We start from the raw sequence: 18,379 nt of genomic DNA, 5'->3' as shown, positions 1-18,379 counted from the left end.
ACCATTCTGTCCCCCCCCCCACTCTCCCGCACGTCCTGCTTAACAGAATTCGGGAGTGGGCGCGGAGAGAGGGGTTTGCTAATGTGAAACAGCAGCTGCCCTCGTCCGGCCTGCGGGCGCACTACAATCCTGCCAAACCCCCTCCTGGTCACATGTGATGCCTCGTCACACAGCACCGGTGCCACTCCGTCACGGACGGAGGATGGTAGGGAGCGGCCGATTGCATGCGCCTCGAGGACGCTGGCCTCGACTGAGCGCGGATAGGCGCAAACCGAGAAAGAAGACCCAGCCGTGATCTTTGCTGTCGAGAAGGTCCATCAGTCCGTGAGTGGGCGTCGTTTCCCGGTGTTGAAGGACCACCAACCGCTGTTGGGACTCTTCAAAGAGGGCAAGGCTATTCCGCCCATAGCGTCGGCCAGAAACCAGAGATGGGCCCTCCTACTGGCGGCGTACGGGTACACGTTGGAGCGTCGGGCGGGGACGCAGGTCGCGAACGCCTTGAGTCGACCGATGCCCCCCCAGAGCCGATGAGGTTACAGTCGTGTCGCACCTCAGGGACACATCGCCAGACGCACCGCGCTCGGTGGGGAAATGTTGGCCTCAAAGACCGAACCCTGCGGCACGCCCGCTGGTTACGTCTCGCCAGCCCAGACAAAGACCCATTTATCCTGACTCTCGGCATTCTGCCCGTCAGCCAGTCTGCGCTGCAGGCGAATAAGTGACCCCCGACCCCGGGTCGCCGTGTCACCACGCGGTCAAGTGGACTTTGTCAGCAATCCCCGGGGTCTCAGGGCCCCGCGTCTCTCTGGGTCTTCCCCGCTCCTCAATAACAGGCCAGGGGTCAGGCAGCAGAGGTTGTCAGTTCAACAATGAACCACATGATGGAGCTGCCACCCACAGTTAACCCAGGACAGGCCTCAATCGGAATCTGGGACAGAACCCGTATTCCCACCACTCCCATCTCCTCCTGACCCGGCAACCCTCCCTATCTGTAACCTCCTCCAGCCCCTACAACCCTCCCTATCTGTAACCTCCTCCAGCCCCGACAACCCTCCCTATCTCTGTAACCTCCTCCAGCCCCTACACCCCTCCCTATCTCTGTAACCTCCTCCAGCCCCTACAACCCTCCCTATCTCTGTAATCTCCTCCAGCCCCTACAACCCTCCCTATCTCTGTAACCTCCTCCAGCCCCTACAACCCTCCCTATCTCTGTAACCTCCTCCAGCCCCGACAACCCTCCCTATCTCTGTAACCTCCTCCAGCCCCGACAACCCTCCCTATCTCTGTAAACTCATCCAGTCCCTACACCCCTCCCTATCTCTGTAACCTCCTCCAGCCCCTACAACCCTCCCTATCTCTGTAACCTCCTCCAACCCCTACAACCCTCCCTATCTCTGTAACCTCCTCCAGTCCCTACAACCATCCCTATCTCTGTAACCTCCTCCAGCCTCTACAACCATCCCTATCTCTGTAACCTCCTCCAGCCCCTACACCCTTCCCTATCTCTGTAACCTCTTCCAGCCCCTACAACCTTCCCTAACTCTGTAACTTCCTCCAGCCCCGACAACGCTCCCTATCTCTATAACCTCCTCCAGCCCCTACCACCCTCCCTATCTCTATAACCTCCTCCAGCCCCCACAAACCTCCCCATCTCTGTAACCTCCTCCAGTCCCTACAACCCTCCCTATCTCTGTAACCTCCTCCAGTCCCTACAAGCCTCCCTATCTCTGTAACCTCCTCCAGCCCCGACAACCCTCCCTATCTCTGTAACCTCCTCCAGTCCCTACAAGCCTCCCTATCTCTGTAACCTCCTCCAGCCCCGACAACCCTCCGTATCTCTGTAACGCTGCAGTGAGAGTCAGTGTGTGTGGGACCCATACCCCAGTGAGAGTCAGTGTGTGTGGGACCCGTACCCCAGTGAGAGTCAGTGTGTGTGGGACCCCGACCCCAGAGAGAGTCAGTGTGTGTGGGACCCATACTCCAGTGAGAGTCAGTGTGTGTGGGACCCGTACCCCACTGAGAGTCAGTGTGTGTGGGACCCGTACCCCAGTGAGAGTCAGTGTGTGTGGAACCCGTACCCCAGTGAGAGTCAGTGTGTGTGGAACCCGTACCCCAGTGAGAGTCAGTGTGTGTGGGACCAATACCCCAGTGAGAGTCAGTGTGTGTGGAACCCGTACCCCAGTGAGAGTCAGTGTGTGTGGGACCAATACCCCAGTGAGAGTCAGTGTGTGTGGGACCCGTACCCCAGTGAGAGTCAGTGTGTGTGGGACCCCGACCCCAGAGAGAGTCAGTGTGTGTGGGACCCATACTCCAATGAGAGTCAGTGTGTGTGGAACCCGTACCCCAGTGAGAGTCAGTGTGTGTGGGACCCGTACCCCAGTGAGAGTCAGTGTGTGTGGGTCCCGTACCCCAGGGAAAGTCAGTGTGTGTGGGACCCGTACCCCAGTGAGAGTCAGTGTGTGTGGAACCCGTACCCCAGTGAGAGTCAGTGTGTGTGGGACCCATACCCCAGTGAGAGTCAGTGTGTGTGGGACCCGTACCCCAGTGAGAGTCAGTGTGTGTGGGAGCCATACTCCAGTGAGAGTCAGTGTGTGTGGGACTTGTACCCCAGTGAGAGTCAGTGTGTGTGGGACCCCTACCCCAGTGAGAGTCAGTGTGTGTGGGACCCGTACCCCAGTGAGAGTCAGTGTGTGTGGGACCCGTACCCCAGTGAGAGTCAGTGTGTGTGGAACCCGTACCCCAGTGAGAGTCAGTGTGTGTGGGACCCGTACCCCAGTGAGAGTCAGTGTGTGTGGGACCCGTACCCCAGTGAGAGTCAGTGTGTGTGGGACCCGTATCCCAGTGAGAGTCAGTGTGTGTGGGACCCGTACCCCAGTGAGAGTCAGTGTGTGTGGGACCCGCACCCCAGTGAGAGGCAGTGTGTGTGGGAACCGTACCGCAGTGAGAGTCAGTGGGTGTGGGACCCGTACCCCAGTGAGAGTCTGTGTGTGTGGGACCCGTACCCCAGTGAGAGTCAGTGTGTGTGGAACCCGTACCCCAGTGAGAGTCAGTGTGTGTGGGACCATTACACCAGTGAGAGTCAGTGTGTGTGGGACCAATACCCCAGTGAGAGTCAGTGTGTGTGGGACCCGTACCCCAGTGAGAGTCAGTGTGTGTGGGACCCCTACCCCAGAGAGAATCAGTGTGTGTGGGACCCGTACCCCAATGAGAGTCAGTGTGTGTGGAACCCGTACCCCAGTGAGAGTCAGTGTGTGTGGGACCCGTACCCCAGTGAGAGTCAGTGTGTGTGGGTCCCGTACCCCAGGGAAAGTCAGTGTGTGTGGGACCCGTACCCCAGTGAGAGTCAATGTGTGTGGGACCCGTACCCCAGTGAGAGTCAGTGTGTGTGGAACCCGTACCCCAGTGAGAGTCAGTGTGTGTGGGACCAATACCCCAGTGAGAGTCAGTGTGTGTGGAACCCGTACCCCAGTGAGAGTCAGTGTGTGTGGGACCCGTACCCCAGTGAGAGTCAGTGTGTGTGGGACCCGTACCCCAGTGAGAGTCAGTGTGTGTGGGACCCGTATCCCAGTGAGAGTCAGTGTGTGTGGGACCCGTACCCCAGTGAGAGTCGGTGTGTGTGGGACCCGTACCCCAGTGAGAGTCAGTGTGTGTGGGACCCATACCACAGTGAGAGTCAGTGTGTGAGGGACCCCTACCCCAGTGAGAGTCAGTGTGTGTGGGACCCGTATCCCAGTGACAGTCAGTGTGTGTGGGACCCGTACCCCAGTGAGAGTCAGTGTGTGTGGGACCCGTACCCCAGTGAGAGTCAGTGTGTGTGGGACCCGTACCCGAGTGAGAGTTAGTGTGTGTGGGACCCGTACCTCAGTGAGTGTCAGTGTGTGTGGGACCCGTACCCCAATGAGAGTCAGTGTGTGTGGGAACCGTACCCCAGTGAGAGTCAGTTTGTGTGGAACCCGTATCCCAGTGAGAGTCAGTGTGTGTGGGACCCGTACCCCAGTGAGAGTCAGTGTGTGTGGGAACCGTACCCCAGTGAGAGTCAGTGTGTGTGGGACCCGTACCCCAGTGAGAGTCAGTGTGTGTGGGACCCATACCGCAGTGAGAGTCAGTGTGTGTGGGACCCGTACCCCAGTGAGAGTCAGTGTGTGTGGGACCCGTATCCCAGTGAGAGTCAGTGTGTGTGGGACCCGTACCACAGTGAGAGTCAGTGTGTGTGGGACCCGTACCCCAGTGAGAGTCAATGTGTGTGGGACCCGTACCCCAGTGAGAGTCAGTGTGTGTGGAACCCGTACCCCAGTGAGAGTCAGTGTGTGTGGGACCCGTACCCCAGTGAGAGTCAGTGTGTGTGGGTCCCGTATCCCAGTGAGAGTCAGTGTGTGTGGGACCCGTACCCCAGTGAGAGTCAGTGTGTGTGGGACCCGTACCTCAGTGAGTGTCAGTGTGTGTGGGACCCGTACCCCAATGAGAGTCAGTGTGTGTGGGAACCGTACCCCAGTGAGAGTCAGTTTGTGTGGAACCCGTATCCCAGTGAGAGTCAGTGTGTGTGGGAACCGTACCCCAGTGAGAGTCAGTTTGTGTGGAACCCGTATCCCAGTGAGAGTCAGTGTGTGTGGGACCCGTACCCCAGTGAGAGTCAGTGTGTGTGGGACCCGTACCCCAGTGAGAGTCAGTGTGTGTGGGACCCGTACCCCAGTGAGAGTCAGTGTGTGTGGGACCCATACCCCAGTGAGAGTCTGTGTGTGTGGGACCCGTATCCCAGTGAGAGTCAGAGTGTGTGGGACCCGTACGCCAGCGAGAGTCAGAGTGTGTGGGACCCGTACCCCAGTGAGAGTCAGTGTGTGTGGGACCCGTATCCCAGTGAGAGTCAGTGTGTGTGGAACCCGTACCCCAGTGAGAGTTAGTGTGTGTGTGACCCGTACCCCAGTGAGAGTCAGTGTGTGTGGGACCCGTACCCCAGTGAGAGTTAGTGTGTGTGTGACCCGTACCCCAGTGAGAGTCAGTGTGTGTGGAACCCGTACCCCAGTGAGAGTTAGTGTGTGTGTGACCCGTACCCCAGTGAGAGTCAGTGTGTGTGGGACACGTACCCCAGTGAGAGTTAGTGTGTGTGTGACCCGTACCCCAGTGAGAGTCAGTGTGTGTGGAACCCGTACCCCGGTGAGAGTCAGTGTGTGTCGGACCCGTACCCCAGTGAGAGTCAGTGTGTGTGGGACCCGTACCCCAGTGAGAGTCAGTGTGTGTGGGACCCCTACCCCAGTGAGAGTCAGTGTATGTGGGACCCGTACCCCAGTGAGAGTCAGTGTGTGTGGGACCCCTACCCCAGTGAGAGTCCGTGTGTGTGGGACCCGTATCCCAGTGAGAGTCAGTGTGTGTGGGACCCCTACCCCAGTGAGAGTCCGTGTGTGTGGGACCCATACCCCAGTGAGAGTCAGTGTGTGTGGGACCCGTACCCCAGTGAGAGTCAGAGTGTGTGGGACCCGTACCCCAGTGAGAGTCAGTGTGTGTGGGACCCGTACCCCAGTGAGAGTCAGTGTGTGTGGGACCCGTCCCCCAGTGAGAGTCAGTGTGTGTGGGACCCGTACCGCAGTGAGAGTCAGTGTGTGTGGGAACCGTACCCCAGTGAGAGTCAGTGTGTGTGGGAACCGTACCCCAGTGAGAGTCAGTGTGTGTGGGACCCTTACACCAGTGAGAGTCAGTGTGTGTGGGACCCGTACCCCAGTGAGAGTCAGTGTGTGTGGGACCCGTACCCCAGTGAGAGTCAGTGTGTGTGGGACCCTTACACCAGTGAGAGTCAGTGTGTGTGGGACCAATACCCCAGTGAGAGTCAGTGTGTGTGGGACCCGTACCCCAGTGAGAGTCAGTGTGTGTGGGACCCCTACCCCAGAGAGAATCAGTGTGTGTGGGACCCATACCCCAATGAGAGTCAGTGTGTGTGGAACCCGTACCCCAGTGAGAGTCAGTGTGTGTGGGACCCGTACCCCAGTGAGAGTCAGTGTGTGTGGGTCCCATACCCCAGGGAAAGTCAGTGTGTGTGGGACCCGTACCCCAGTGAGAGTCAATGTGTGTGGGACCCGTACCCCAGTGAGAGTCAGTGTGTGTGGGACCCGTACCCCAGTGAGAGTCAGTGTGTGTGGAACCCGTACCCCAGTGAGAGTCAGTGTGTGTGGGAACCGTACCCCAGTGAGAGTCAGTGTGTGTGGGACCCGTACCCCAGTGAGAGTCAGTGTGTGTGGGACCCGTACCCCAGTGAGAGTCAGTGTGTGTGGGACCCGCACCCCAGTGAGAGTCAGTGTGTGTGGGACCCGTACCCCAGTGAGAGTCAGTGTGTGTGGGACCCGTACCCCAGTGAGAGTCAGTGTGTGTGGGACCCGTACCCCAGTGAGAGTCAGTGTGTGTGGGACCCGTACCCCAGTGAGAGTCAGTGTGTGCGGGACCCGTACCCCAGTGAGAGTCAGTGTGTGTGGGACCCGTACCCCAGTGAGAGTCAGTGTGTGGGACCCGTACCCCAGTGAGAGTCAGTGTGTGTGGGACCCGTACCCCAGTGAGAGTCAGTGTGTGGGACCCATACCCCAGTGAGAGTCAGTGTGTGTGGGACCCGTACCCCAGTGAGAGTCAGTGTGTGTGGGACCCATACCCCAGTGAGAGTCAGTGTGTGTGGGAGCCATACCCCAGTGACAGTCAGTGTATTTGGGACCCGTACCCCAGTGAGAGTCAGTGTGTGTGGCACCCCTACCCCAGTGAGAGTCCGTGTGTGTGGGACCCGTATCACAGTGAGAGTCAGTGTGTGTGGGACCCCTACCCCAGTGAGAGTCCGTGTGTGTGGGACCCATACCCCAGTGAGAGTCAGTGTGTGTGGGACCCGTACCCCAGTGAGAGTCAGAGTGTGTGGGACCCGTACCCCAGTGAGAGTCAGTGTGTGTGGGACCCGTACCCCAGTGAGAGTCAGTGTGTGTGGGACCCGTCCCCCAGTGAGAGTCAGTGTGTGTGGGACCCGTACCCCAGTGAGAGTCAGTGTGTGTGGGAACCGTACCCCAGTGAGAGTCAGTGTGTGTGGGAACCGTACCCCAGTGACAGTCAGTGTGTGTGGGACCCGTACCCCAGTGAGAGTCAGTGTGTGTGGGACCCGTACCCCAGTGAGAGTCAGTGTGTGTGGGACCCTTACACCAGTGAGAGTCAGTGTGTGTGGGACCAATACCCCAGTGAGAGTCAGTGTGTGTGGGACCCGTACCCCAGTGAGAGTCAGTGTGTGTGGGACCCCTACCCCAGAGAGAATCAGTGTGTGTGGGACCCATACCCCAATGAGAGTCAGTGTGTGTGGAACCCGTACCCCAGTGAGAGTCAGTGTGTGTGGGACCCGTACCCCAGTGAGAGTCAGTGTGTGTGGGTCCCGTACCCCAGGGAAAGTCAGTGTGTGTGTGACCCGTACCCCAGTGAGAGTCAGTGTGTGTGGGACCCGTACCCCAGTGAGAGTCAGTGTGTGTCGGACCCGTACCCCAGTGAGAGTTAGTGTGTGTGTGACCCGTACCCCAGTGAGAGTCAGTGTGTGTGGGACACGTACCCCAGTGAGAGTCAGTGTGTGTGGGACCCGTACCCCGGTGAGAGTCAGTGTGTGTCGGACCCGTACCCCAGTGAGAGTCAGTGTGTGTGGAACCCGTACCCCAGTGAGAGTCAGTGTGTGTGGGACCCGTACCCCAGTGAGAGTCAGTGTGTGTGGGACCCGTACCCCAGTGAGAGTCAGTGTGTGTGGGACCCGCACCCCAGTGAGAGTCAGTGTGTGTGGGACCCGTACCCCAGTGAGAGTCAGTGTGTGTGGGACCCGTACCCCAGTGAGAGTCAGTGTGTGTGGGACCCGTACCCCAGTGAGAGTCAGTGTGTGTGGGACCCGTACCCCAGTGAGAGTCAGTGTGTGTGGGACCCGTACCCCAGTGAGAGTCAGTGTGTGTGGGAATCGTACCCCAGTGAGAGTCAGTGTGTGTGGGACCCGTACCCCAGTGAGAGTCAGTGTGTGTGGGACCCGTACCCCAGTGAGAGTCAGTGTGTGTGGGACCCGTACCCCAGTGAGAGTCAGTGTGTGCGGGACCCGTACCCCAGTGAGAGTCAGTGTGTGTGGGACCCGTACCCCACTGAGAGTCAGTGTGTGTGGGACCCGTACCCCAGTGAGAGTCAGTGTGTGTGGAACCCGTACCCCAGTGAGAGTCAGTGTGTGTGGGACCCGTACCCCAGTGAGAGTCAGTGTGTGTGGAACCCGTACCCCAGTGAGAGTCAGTGTGTGTGGGACCCGTACCCCAGTGAGAGTCAGTGTGTGTGGGACCCGTACCCCAGTGAGAGTCAGTGTGTGTGGGACCCGTACCCCAGTGAGAGTCAGTGTGTGGGACCCGTACCCCAGTGAGAGTCAGTGTGTGTGGGACCCGTACCCCAGTGAGAGTCAGTGTGTGGGACCCATACCCCAGTGAGAGTCAGTGTGTGTGGGACCCGTACCCCAGTGAGAGTCAGTGTGTGTGGGACCCATACCCCAGTGAGAGTCAGTGTGTGTGGGAGCCATACCCCAGTGACAGTCAGTGTATTTGGGACCCGTACCCCAGTGAGAGTCAGTGTGTGTGGGACCCCTACCCCAGTGAGAGTCCGTGTGTGTGGGACCCGTATCCCAGTGAGAGTCAGTGTGTGTGGGACCCCTACCCCAGTGAGAGTCCGTGTGTGTGGGACCCATACCCCAGTGAGAGTCAGTGTGTGTGGGACCCGTACCCCAGTGAGAGTCAGAGTGTGTGGGACCCGTACCCCAGTGAGAGTCAGTGTGTGTGGGACCCGTACCCCAGTGAGAGTCAGTGTGTGTGGGACCCGTCCCCCAGTGAGAGTCAGTGTGTGTGGGACCCGTACCCCAGTGAGAGTCAGTGTGTGTGGGAACCGTACCCCAGTGAGAGTCAGTGTGTGTGGGAACCGTACCCCAGTGAGAGTCAGTGTGTGTGGGACCCTTACACCAGTGAGAGTCAGTGTGTGTGGGACCCGTACCCCAGTGAGAGTCAGTGTGTGTGGGACCCGTACCCCAGTGAGAGTCAGTGTGTGTGGGACCCTTACACCAGTGAGAGTCAGTGTGTGTGGAACCCGTACCCCAGTGAGAGTCTGTGTGTGTGGGACCCGTACCCCAGTGAGAGTCAGTGTGTGTGGGACCAATACCCCAGTGAGAGTCAGTGTGTGTGGGACCCGTACCCCAGTGAGAGTCAGTGTGTGTGGGACCCCTACCCCAGAGAGAATCAGTGTGTGTGGGACCCATACCCCAATGAGAGTCAGTGTGTGTGGAACCCGTACCCCAGTGAGAGTCAGTGTGTGTGGGACCCGTACCCCAGTGAGAGTCAGTGTGTGTGGGTCCCGTACCCCAGGGAAAGTCAGTGTGTGTGGGACCCGTACCCCAGTGAGAGTCAATGTGTGTGGGACCCGTACCCCAGTGAGAGTCAGTGTGTGTGGGACCCGTACCCCAGTGAGAGTCAGTGTGTGTGGAACCCGTACCCCAGTGAGAGTCAGTGTGTGTGGGAACCGTACCCCAGTGAGAGTCAGTGTGTGTGGGACCCGTACCCCAGTGAGAGTCAGTGTGTGTGGGACCCGTACCCCAGTGAGAGTCAGTGTGTGTGGGACCCGCACCCCAGTGAGAGTCAGTGTGTGTGGGACCCGTACCCCAGTGAGAGTCAGTGTGTGTGGGACCCGTACCCCAGTGAGAGTCAGTGTGTGTGGGACCCGTACCCCAGTGAGAGTCAGTGTGTGTGGGACCCGTACCCCAGTGAGAGTCAGTGTGTGCGGGACCCGTACCCCAGTGAGAGTCAGTGTGTGTGGGACCCGTACCCCAGTGAGAGTCAGTGTGTGGGACCCGTACCCCAGTGAGAGTCAGTGTGTGTGGGACCCGTACCCCAGTGAGAGTCAGTGTGTGGGACCCATACCCCAGTGAGAGTCAGTGTGTGTGGGACCCGTACCCCAGTGAGAGTCAGTGTGTGTGGGACCCATACCCCAGTGAGAGTCAGTGTGTGTGGGAGCCATACCCCAGTGAGAGTCAGTGTATTTGGGACCCGTACCCCAGTGAGAGCCAGTGTGTGTGGGACCCCTACCCCAGTGAGAGTCCGTGTGTGTGGGACCCGTATCCCAGTGAGAGTCAGTGTGTGTGGGACCCCTACCCCAGTGAGAGTCCGTGTGTGTGGGACCCATACCCCAGTGAGAGTCAGTGTGTGTGGGACCCGTACCCCAGTGAGAGTCAGAGTGTGTGGGACCCGTACCCCAGTGAGAGTCAGTGTGTGTGGGACCCGTACCCCAGTGAGAGTCAGTGTGTGTGGGACCCGTCCCCCAGTGAGAGTCAGTGTGTGTGGGACCCGTACCCCAGTGAGAGTCAGTGTGTGTGGGAACCGTACCCCAGTGAGAGTCAGTGTGTGTGGGAACCGTACCCCAGTGACAGTCAGTGTGTGTGGGACCCGTACCCCAGTGAGAGTCAGTGTGTGTGGGACCCGTACCCCAGTGAGAGTCAGTGTGTGTGGGACCCTTACACCAGTGAGAGTCAGTGTGTGTGGGACCAATACCCCAGTGAGAGTCAGTGTGTGTGGGACCCGTACCCCAGTGAGAGTCAGTGTGTGTGGGACCCCTACCCCAGAGAGAATCAGTGTGTGTGGGACCCATACCCCAATGAGAGTCAGTGTGTGTGGAACCCGTACCCCAGTGAGAGTCAGTGTGTGTGGGACCCGTACCCCAGTGAGAGTCAGTGTGTGTGGGTCCCGTACCCCAGGGAAAGTCAGTGTGTGTGGGACCCGTACCCCAGTGAGAGTCAGTGTGTGTGGAACCCGTACCCCGGTGAGAGTCAGTGTGTGTCGGACCCGTACCCCAGTGAGAGTCAGTGTGTGTGGAACCCGTACCCCAGTGAGAGTCAGTGTGTGTGGGACCCGTACCCCAGTGAGAGTCAGTGTGTATGGGACCCGTACCACAGTGAGAGTCAGTGTGTGTGGGACCCGCACCCCAGTGAGAGTCAGTGTGTGTGGGACCCGTACCCCAGTGAGAGTCAGTGTGTGTGGGACCCGTACCCCAGTGAGAGTCAGTGTGTGTGGGACCCGTACCCCAGTGAGAGTCAGTGTGTGTGGGACCCGTACCCCAGTGAGAGTCAGTGTGTGTGGGACCCGTACCCCAGTGAGAGTCAGTGTGTGTGGGAATCGTACCCCAGTGAGAGTCAGTGTGTGTGGGACCCGTACCCCAGTGAGAGTCAGTGTGTGTGGGACCCGTACCCCAGTGAGAGTCAGTGTGTGTGGGACCCGTACCCCAGTGAGAGTCAGTGTGTGCGGGACCCGTACCCCAGTGAGAGTCAGTGTGTGTGGGACCCGTACCCCACTGAGAGTCAGTGTGTGTGGGACCCGTACCCCAGTGAGAGTCAGTGTGTGTGGAACCCGTACCCCAGTGAGAGTCAGTGTGTGTGGGACCCGTACCCCAGTGAGAGTCAGTGTGTGTGGAACCCGTACCCCAGTGAGTGTCAGTGTGTGTGGGACCCGTACCCCAGTGAGAGTCAGTGTGTGTGGGACCCGTACCCCAGTGAGAGTCAGTGTGTGTGGGACCCGTACCCCAGTGAGAGTCAGTGTGTGGGACCCGTACCCCAGTGAGAGTCAGTGTGTGTGGGACCCGTACCCCAGTGAGAGTCAGTGTGTGGGACCCATACCCCAGTGAGAGTCAGTGTGTGTGGGACCCGTACCCCAGTGAGAGTCAGTGTGTGTGGGACCCATACCCCAGTGAGAGTCAGTGTGTGTGGGAGCCATACCCCAGTGACAGTCAGTGTATTTGGGACCCGTACCCCAGTGAGAGTCAGTGTGTGTGGGACCCCTACCCCAGTGAGAGTCCGTGTGTGTGGGACCCGTATCCCAGTGAGAGTCAGTGTGTGTGGGACCCCTACCCCAGTGAGAGTCCGTGTGTGTGGGACCCATACCCCAGTGAGAGTCAGTGTGTGTGGGACCCGTACCCCAGTGAGAGTCAGAGTGTGTGGGACCCGTACCCCAGTGAGAGTCAGTGTGTGTGGGACCCGTACCCCAGTGAGAGTCAGTGTGTGTGGGACCCGTCCCCCAGTGAGAGTCAGTGTGTGTGGGACCCGTACTCCAGTGAGAGTCAGTGTGTGTGGGAACCGTACCCCAGTGAGAGTCAGTGTGTGTGGGAACCGTACGCCAGTGAGAGTCAGTGTGTGTGGGACCCTTACACCAGTGAGAGTCAGTGTGTGTGGGACCCGTACCCCAGTGAGAGTCAGTGTGTGTGGAACCCGTACCCCAGTGAGAGTTAGTGTGTGTGTGACCCGTACCCCAGTGAGAGTCAGTGTGTGTGGGACACGTACCCCAGTGAGAGTTAGTGTGTGTGTGACCCGTACCCCAGTGAGAGTCAGTGTGTGTGGAACCCGTACCCCGGTGAGAGTCAGTGTGTGTCGGACCCGTACCCCAGTGAGAGTCAGTGTGTGTGGGACCCGTACCCCAGTGAGAGTCAGTGTGTGTGGGACCCCTACCCCAGTGAGAGTCAGTGTATGTGGGACCCGTACCCCAGTGAGAGTCAGTGTGTGTGGGACCCCTACCCCAGTGAGAGTCCGTGTGTGTGGGACCCGTATCCCAGTGAGAGTCAGTGTGTGTGGGACCCCTACCCCAGTGAGAGTCCGTGTGTGTGGGACCCATACCCCAGTGAGAGTCAGTGTGTGTGGGACCCGTACCCCAGTGAGAGTCAGAGTGTGTGGGACCCGTACCCCAGTGAGAGTCAGTGTGTGTGGGACCCGTACCCCAGTGAGAGTCAGTGTGTGTGGGACCCGTCCCCCAGTGAGAGTCAGTGTGTGTGGGACCCGTACCGCAGTGAGAGTCAGTGTGTGTGGGAACCGTACCCCAGTGAGAGTCAGTGTGTGTGGGAACCGTACCCCAGTGAGAGTCAGTGTGTGTGGGACCCTTACACCAGTGAGAGTCAGTGTGTGTGGGACCCGTACCCCAGTGAGAGTCAGTGTGTGTGGGACCCGTACCCCAGTGAGAGTCAGTGTGTGTGGGACCCTTACACCAGTGAGAGTCAGTGTGTGTGGGACCAATACCCCAGTGAGAGTCAGTGTGTGTGGGACCCGTACCCCAGTGAGAGTCAGTGTGTGTGGGACCCCTACCCCAGAGAGAATCAGTGTGTGTGGGACCCATACCCCAATGAGAGTCAGTGTGTGTGGAACCCGTACCCCAGTGAGAGTCAGTGTGTGTGGGACCCGTACCCCAGTGAGAGTCAGTGTGTGTGGGTCCCGTACCCCAGGGAAAGTCAGTGTGTGTGGGACCCGTACCCCAGTGAGAGTCAATGTGTGTGGGACCCGTACCCCAGTGAGAGTCAGTGTGTGTGGGACCCGTACCCCAGTGAGAGTCAGTGTGTGTGGAACCCGTACCCCAGTGAGAGTCAGTGTGTGTGGGAACCGTACCCCAGTGAGAGTCAGTGTGTGTGGGACCCGTACCCCAGTGAGAGTCAGTGTGTGTGGGACCCGTACCCCAGTGAGAGTCAGTGTGTGTGGGACCCGCACCCCAGTGAGAGTCAGTGTGTGTGGGACCCGTACCCCAGTGAGAGTCAGTGTGTGTGGGACCCGTACCCCAGTGAGAGTCAGTGTGTGTGGGACCCGTACCCCAGTGAGAGTCAGTGTGTGTGGGACCCGTACCCCAGTGAGAGTCAGTGTGTGCGGGACCCGTACCCCAGTGAGAGTCAGTGTGTGTGGGACCCGTACCCCAGTGAGAGTCAGTGTGTGGGACCCGTACCCCAGTGAGAGTCAGTGTGTGTGGGACCCGTACCCCAGTGAGAGTCAGTGTGTGGGACCCATACCCCAGTGAGAGTCAGTGTGTGTGGGACCCGTACCCCAGTGAGAGTCAGTGTGTGTGGGACCCATACCCCAGTGAGAGTCAGTGTGTGTGGGAGCCATACCCCAGTGACAGTCAGTGTATTTGGGACCCGTACCCCAGTGAGAGTCAGTGTGTGTGGCACCCCTACCCCAGTGAGAGTCCGTGTGTGTGGGACCCGTATCACAGTGAGAGTCAGTGTGTGTGGGACCCCTACCCCAGTGAGAGTCCGTGTGTGTGGGACCCATACCCCAGTGAGAGTCAGTGTGTGTGGGACCCGTACCCCAGTGAGAGTCAGAGTGTGTGGGACCCGTACCCCAGTGAGAGTCAGTGTGTGTGGGACCCGTACCCCAGTGAGAGTCAGTGTGTGTGGGACCCGTCCCCCAGTGAGAGTCAGTGTGTGTGGGACCCGTACCCCAGTGAGAGTCAGTGTGTGTGGGAACCGTACCCCAGTGAGAGTCAGTGTGTGTGGGAACCGTACCCCAGTGACAGTCAGTGTGTGTGGGACCCGTACCCCAGTGAGAGTCAGTGTGTGTGGGACCCGTACCCCAGTGAGAGTCAGTGTGTGTGGGACCCTTACACCAGTGAGAGTCAGTGTGTGTGGGACCAATACCCCAGTGAGAGTCAGTGTGTGTGGGACCCGTACCCCAGTGAGAGTCAGTGTGTGTGGGACCCCTACCCCAGAGAGAATCAGTGTGTGTGGGACCCATACCCCAATGAGAGTCAGTGTGTGTGGAACCCGTACCCCAGTGAGAGTCAGTGTGTGTGGGACCCGTACCCCAGTGAGAGTCAGTGTGTGTGGGTCCCGTACCCCAGGGAAAGTCAGTGTGTGTGTGACCCGTACCCCAGTGAGAGTCAGTGTGTGTGGGACCCGTACCCCAGTGAGAGTCAGTGTGTGTCGGACCCGTACCCCAGTGAGAGTTAGTGTGTGTGTGACCCGTACCCCAGTGAGAGTCAGTGTGTGTGGGACACGTACCCCAGTGAGAGTCAGTGTGTGTGGGACCCGTACCCCGGTGAGAGTCAGTGTGTGTCGGACCCGTACCCCAGTGAGAGTCAGTGTGTGTGGAACCCGTACCCCAGTGAGAGTCAGTGTGTGTGGGACCCGTACCCCAGTGAGAGTCAGTGTGTGTGGGACCCGTACCCCAGTGAGAGTCAGTGTGTGTGGGACCCGCACCCCAGTGAGAGTCAGTGTGTGTGGGACCCGTACCCCAGTGAGAGTCAGTGTGTGTGGGACCCGTACCCCAGTGAGAGTCAGTGTGTGTGGGACCCGTACCCCAGTGAGAGTCAGTGTGTGTGGGACCCGTACCCCAGTGAGAGTCAGTGTGTGTGGGACCCGTACCCCAGTGAGAGTCAGTGTGTGTGGGAATCGTACCCCAGTGAGAGTCAGTGTGTGTGGGACCCGTACCCCAGTGAGAGTCAGTGTGTGTGGGACCCGTACCCCAGTGAGAGTCAGTGTGTGTGGGACCCGTACCCCAGTGAGAGTCAGTGTGTGCGGGACCCGTACCCCAGTGAGAGTCAGTGTGTGTGGGACCCGTACCCCACTGAGAGTCAGTGTGTGTGGGACCCGTACCCCAGTGAGAGTCAGTGTGTGTGGAACCCGTACCCCAGTGAGAGTCAGTGTGTGTGGGACCCGTACCCCAGTGAGAGTCAGTGTGTGTGGAACCCGTACCCCAGTGAGAGTCAGTGTGTGTGGGACCCGTACCCCAGTGAGAGTCAGTGTGTGTGGGACCCGTACCCCAGTGAGAGTCAGTGTGTGTGGGACCCGTACCCCAGTGAGAGTCAGTGTGTGGGACCCGTACCCCAGTGAGAGTCAGTGTGTGTGGGACCCGTACCCCAGTGAGAGTCAGTGTGTGGGACCCATACCCCAGTGAGAGTCAGTGTGTGTGGGACCCGTACCCCAGTGAGAGTCAGTGTGTGTGGGACCCATACCCCAGTGAGAGTCAGTGTGTGTGGGAGCCATACCCCAGTGACAGTCAGTGTATTTGGGACCCGTACCCCAGTGAGAGTCAGTGTGTGTGGGACCCCTACCCCAGTGAGAGTCCGTGTGTGTGGGACCCGTATCCCAGTGAGAGTCAGTGTGTGTGGGACCCCTACCCCAGTGAGAGTCCGTGTGTGTGGGACCCATACCCCAGTGAGAGTCAGTGTGTGTGGGACCCGTACCCCAGTGAGAGTCAGAGTGTGTGGGACCCGTACCCCAGTGAGAGTCAGTGTGTGTGGGACCCGTACCCCAGTGAGAGTCAGTGTGTGTGGGACCCGTCCCCCAGTGAGAGTCAGTGTGTGTGGGACCCGTACCCCAGTGAGAGTCAGTGTGTGTGGGAACCGTACCCCAGTGAGAGTCAGTGTGTGTGGGAACCGTACCCCAGTGAGAGTCAGTGTGTGTGGGACCCTTACACCAGTGAGAGTCAGTGTGTGTGGGACCCGTACCCCAGTGAGAGTCAGTGTGTGTGGGACCCGTACCCCAGTGAGAGTCAGTGTGTGTGGGACCCTTACACCAGTGAGAGTCAGTGTGTGTGGAACCCGTACCCCAGTGAGAGTCTGTGTGTGTGGGACCCGTACCCCAGTGAGAGTCAGTGTGTGTGGGACCAATACCCCAGTGAGAGTCAGTGTGTGTGGGACCCGTACCCCAGTGAGAGTCAGTGTGTGTGGGACCCCTACCCCAGAGAGAATCAGTGTGTGTGGGACCCATACCCCAATGAGAGTCAGTGTGTGTGGAACCCGTACCCCAGTGAGAGTCAGTGTGTGTGGGACCCGTACCCCAGTGAGAGTCAGTGTGTGTGGGTCCCGTACCCCAGGGAAAGTCAGTGTGTGTGGGACCCGTACCCCAGTGAGAGTCAATGTGTGTGGGACCCGTACCCCAGTGAGAGTCAGTGTGTGTGGGACCCGTACCCCAGTGAGAGTCAGTGTGTGTGGAACCCGTACCCCAGTGAGAGTCAGTGTGTGTGGGAACCGTACCCCAGTGAGAGTCAGTGTGTGTGGGACCCGTACCCCAGTGAGAGTCAGTGTGTGTGGGACCCGTACCCCAGTGAGAGTCAGTGTGTGTGGGACCCGCACCCCAGTGAGAGTCAGTGTGTGTGGGACCCGTACCCCAGTGAGAGTCAGTGTGTGTGGGACCCGTACCCCAGTGAGAGTCAGTGTGTGTGGGACCCGTACCCCAGTGAGAGTCAGTGTGTGTGGGACCCGTACCCCAGTGAGAGTCAGTGTGTGCGGGACCCGTACCCCAGTGAGAGTCAGTGTGTGTGGGACCCGTACCCCAGTGAGAGTCAGTGTGTGGGACCCGTACCCCAGTGAGAGTCAGTGTGTGTGGGACCCGTACCCCAGTGAGAGTCAGTGTGTGGGACCCATACCCCAGTGAGAGTCAGTGTGTGTGGGACCCGTACCCCAGTGAGAGTCAGTGTGTGTGGGACCCATACCCCAGTGAGAGTCAGTGTGTGTGGGAGCCATACCCCAGTGAGAGTCAGTGTATTTGGGACCCGTACCCCAGTGAGAGCCAGTGTGTGTGGGACCCCTACCCCAGTGAGAGTCCGTGTGTGTGGGACCCGTATCCCAGTGAGAGTCAGTGTGTGTGGGACCCCTACCCCAGTGAGAGTCCGTGTGTGTGGGACCCATACCCCAGTGAGAGTCAGTGTGTGTGGGACCCGTACCCCAGTGAGAGTCAGAGTGTGTGGGACCCGTACCCCAGTGAGAGTCAGTGTGTGTGGGACCCGTACCCCAGTGAGAGTCAGTGTGTGTGGGACCCGTCCCCCAGTGAGAGTCAGTGTGTGTGGGACCCGTACCCCAGTGAGAGTCAGTGTGTGTGGGAACCGTACCCCAGTGAGAGTCAGTGTGTGTGGGAACCGTACCCCAGTGACAGTCAGTGTGTGTGGGACCCGTACCCCAGTGAGAGTCAGTGTGTGTGGGACCCGTACCCCAGTGAGAGTCAGTGTGTGTGGGACCCTTACACCAGTGAGAGTCAGTGTGTGTGGGACCAATACCCCAGTGAGAGTCAGTGTGTGTGGGACCCGTACCCCAGTGAGAGTCAGTGTGTGTGGGACCCCTACCCCAGAGAGAATCAGTGTGTGTGGGACCCATACCCCAATGAGAGTCAGTGTGTGTGGAACCCGTACCCCAGTGAGAGTCAGTGTGTGTGGGACCCGTACCCCAGTGAGAGTCAGTGTGTGTGGGTCCCGTACCCCAGGGAAAGTCAGTGTGTGTGGGACCCGTACCCCAGTGAGAGTCAGTGTGTGTGGAACCCGTACCCCGGTGAGAGTCAGTGTGTGTCGGACCCGTACCCCAGTGAGAGTCAGTGTGTGTGGAACCCGTACCCCAGTGAGAGTCAGTGTGTGTGGGACCCGTACCCCAGTGAGAGTCAGTGTGTATGGGACCCGTACCACAGTGAGAGTCAGTGTGTGTGGGACCCGCACCCCAGTGAGAGTCAGTGTGTGTGGGACCCGTACCCCAGTGAGAGTCAGTGTGTGTGGGACCCGTACCCCAGTGAGAGTCAGTGTGTGTGGGACCCGTACCCCAGTGAGAGTCAGTGTGTGTGGGACCCGTACCCCAGTGAGAGTCAGTGTGTGTGGGAC

The sequence above is a fragment of the Scyliorhinus torazame genome, chromosome 24 (genome assembly GCF_047496885.1).
Source record: "Scyliorhinus torazame isolate Kashiwa2021f chromosome 24, sScyTor2.1, whole genome shotgun sequence".
In the NCBI taxonomy this organism is placed as follows: Eukaryota; Metazoa; Chordata; class Chondrichthyes; order Carcharhiniformes; family Scyliorhinidae; genus Scyliorhinus; species Scyliorhinus torazame.
This window is presented reverse-complemented; position numbering follows the sequence as displayed.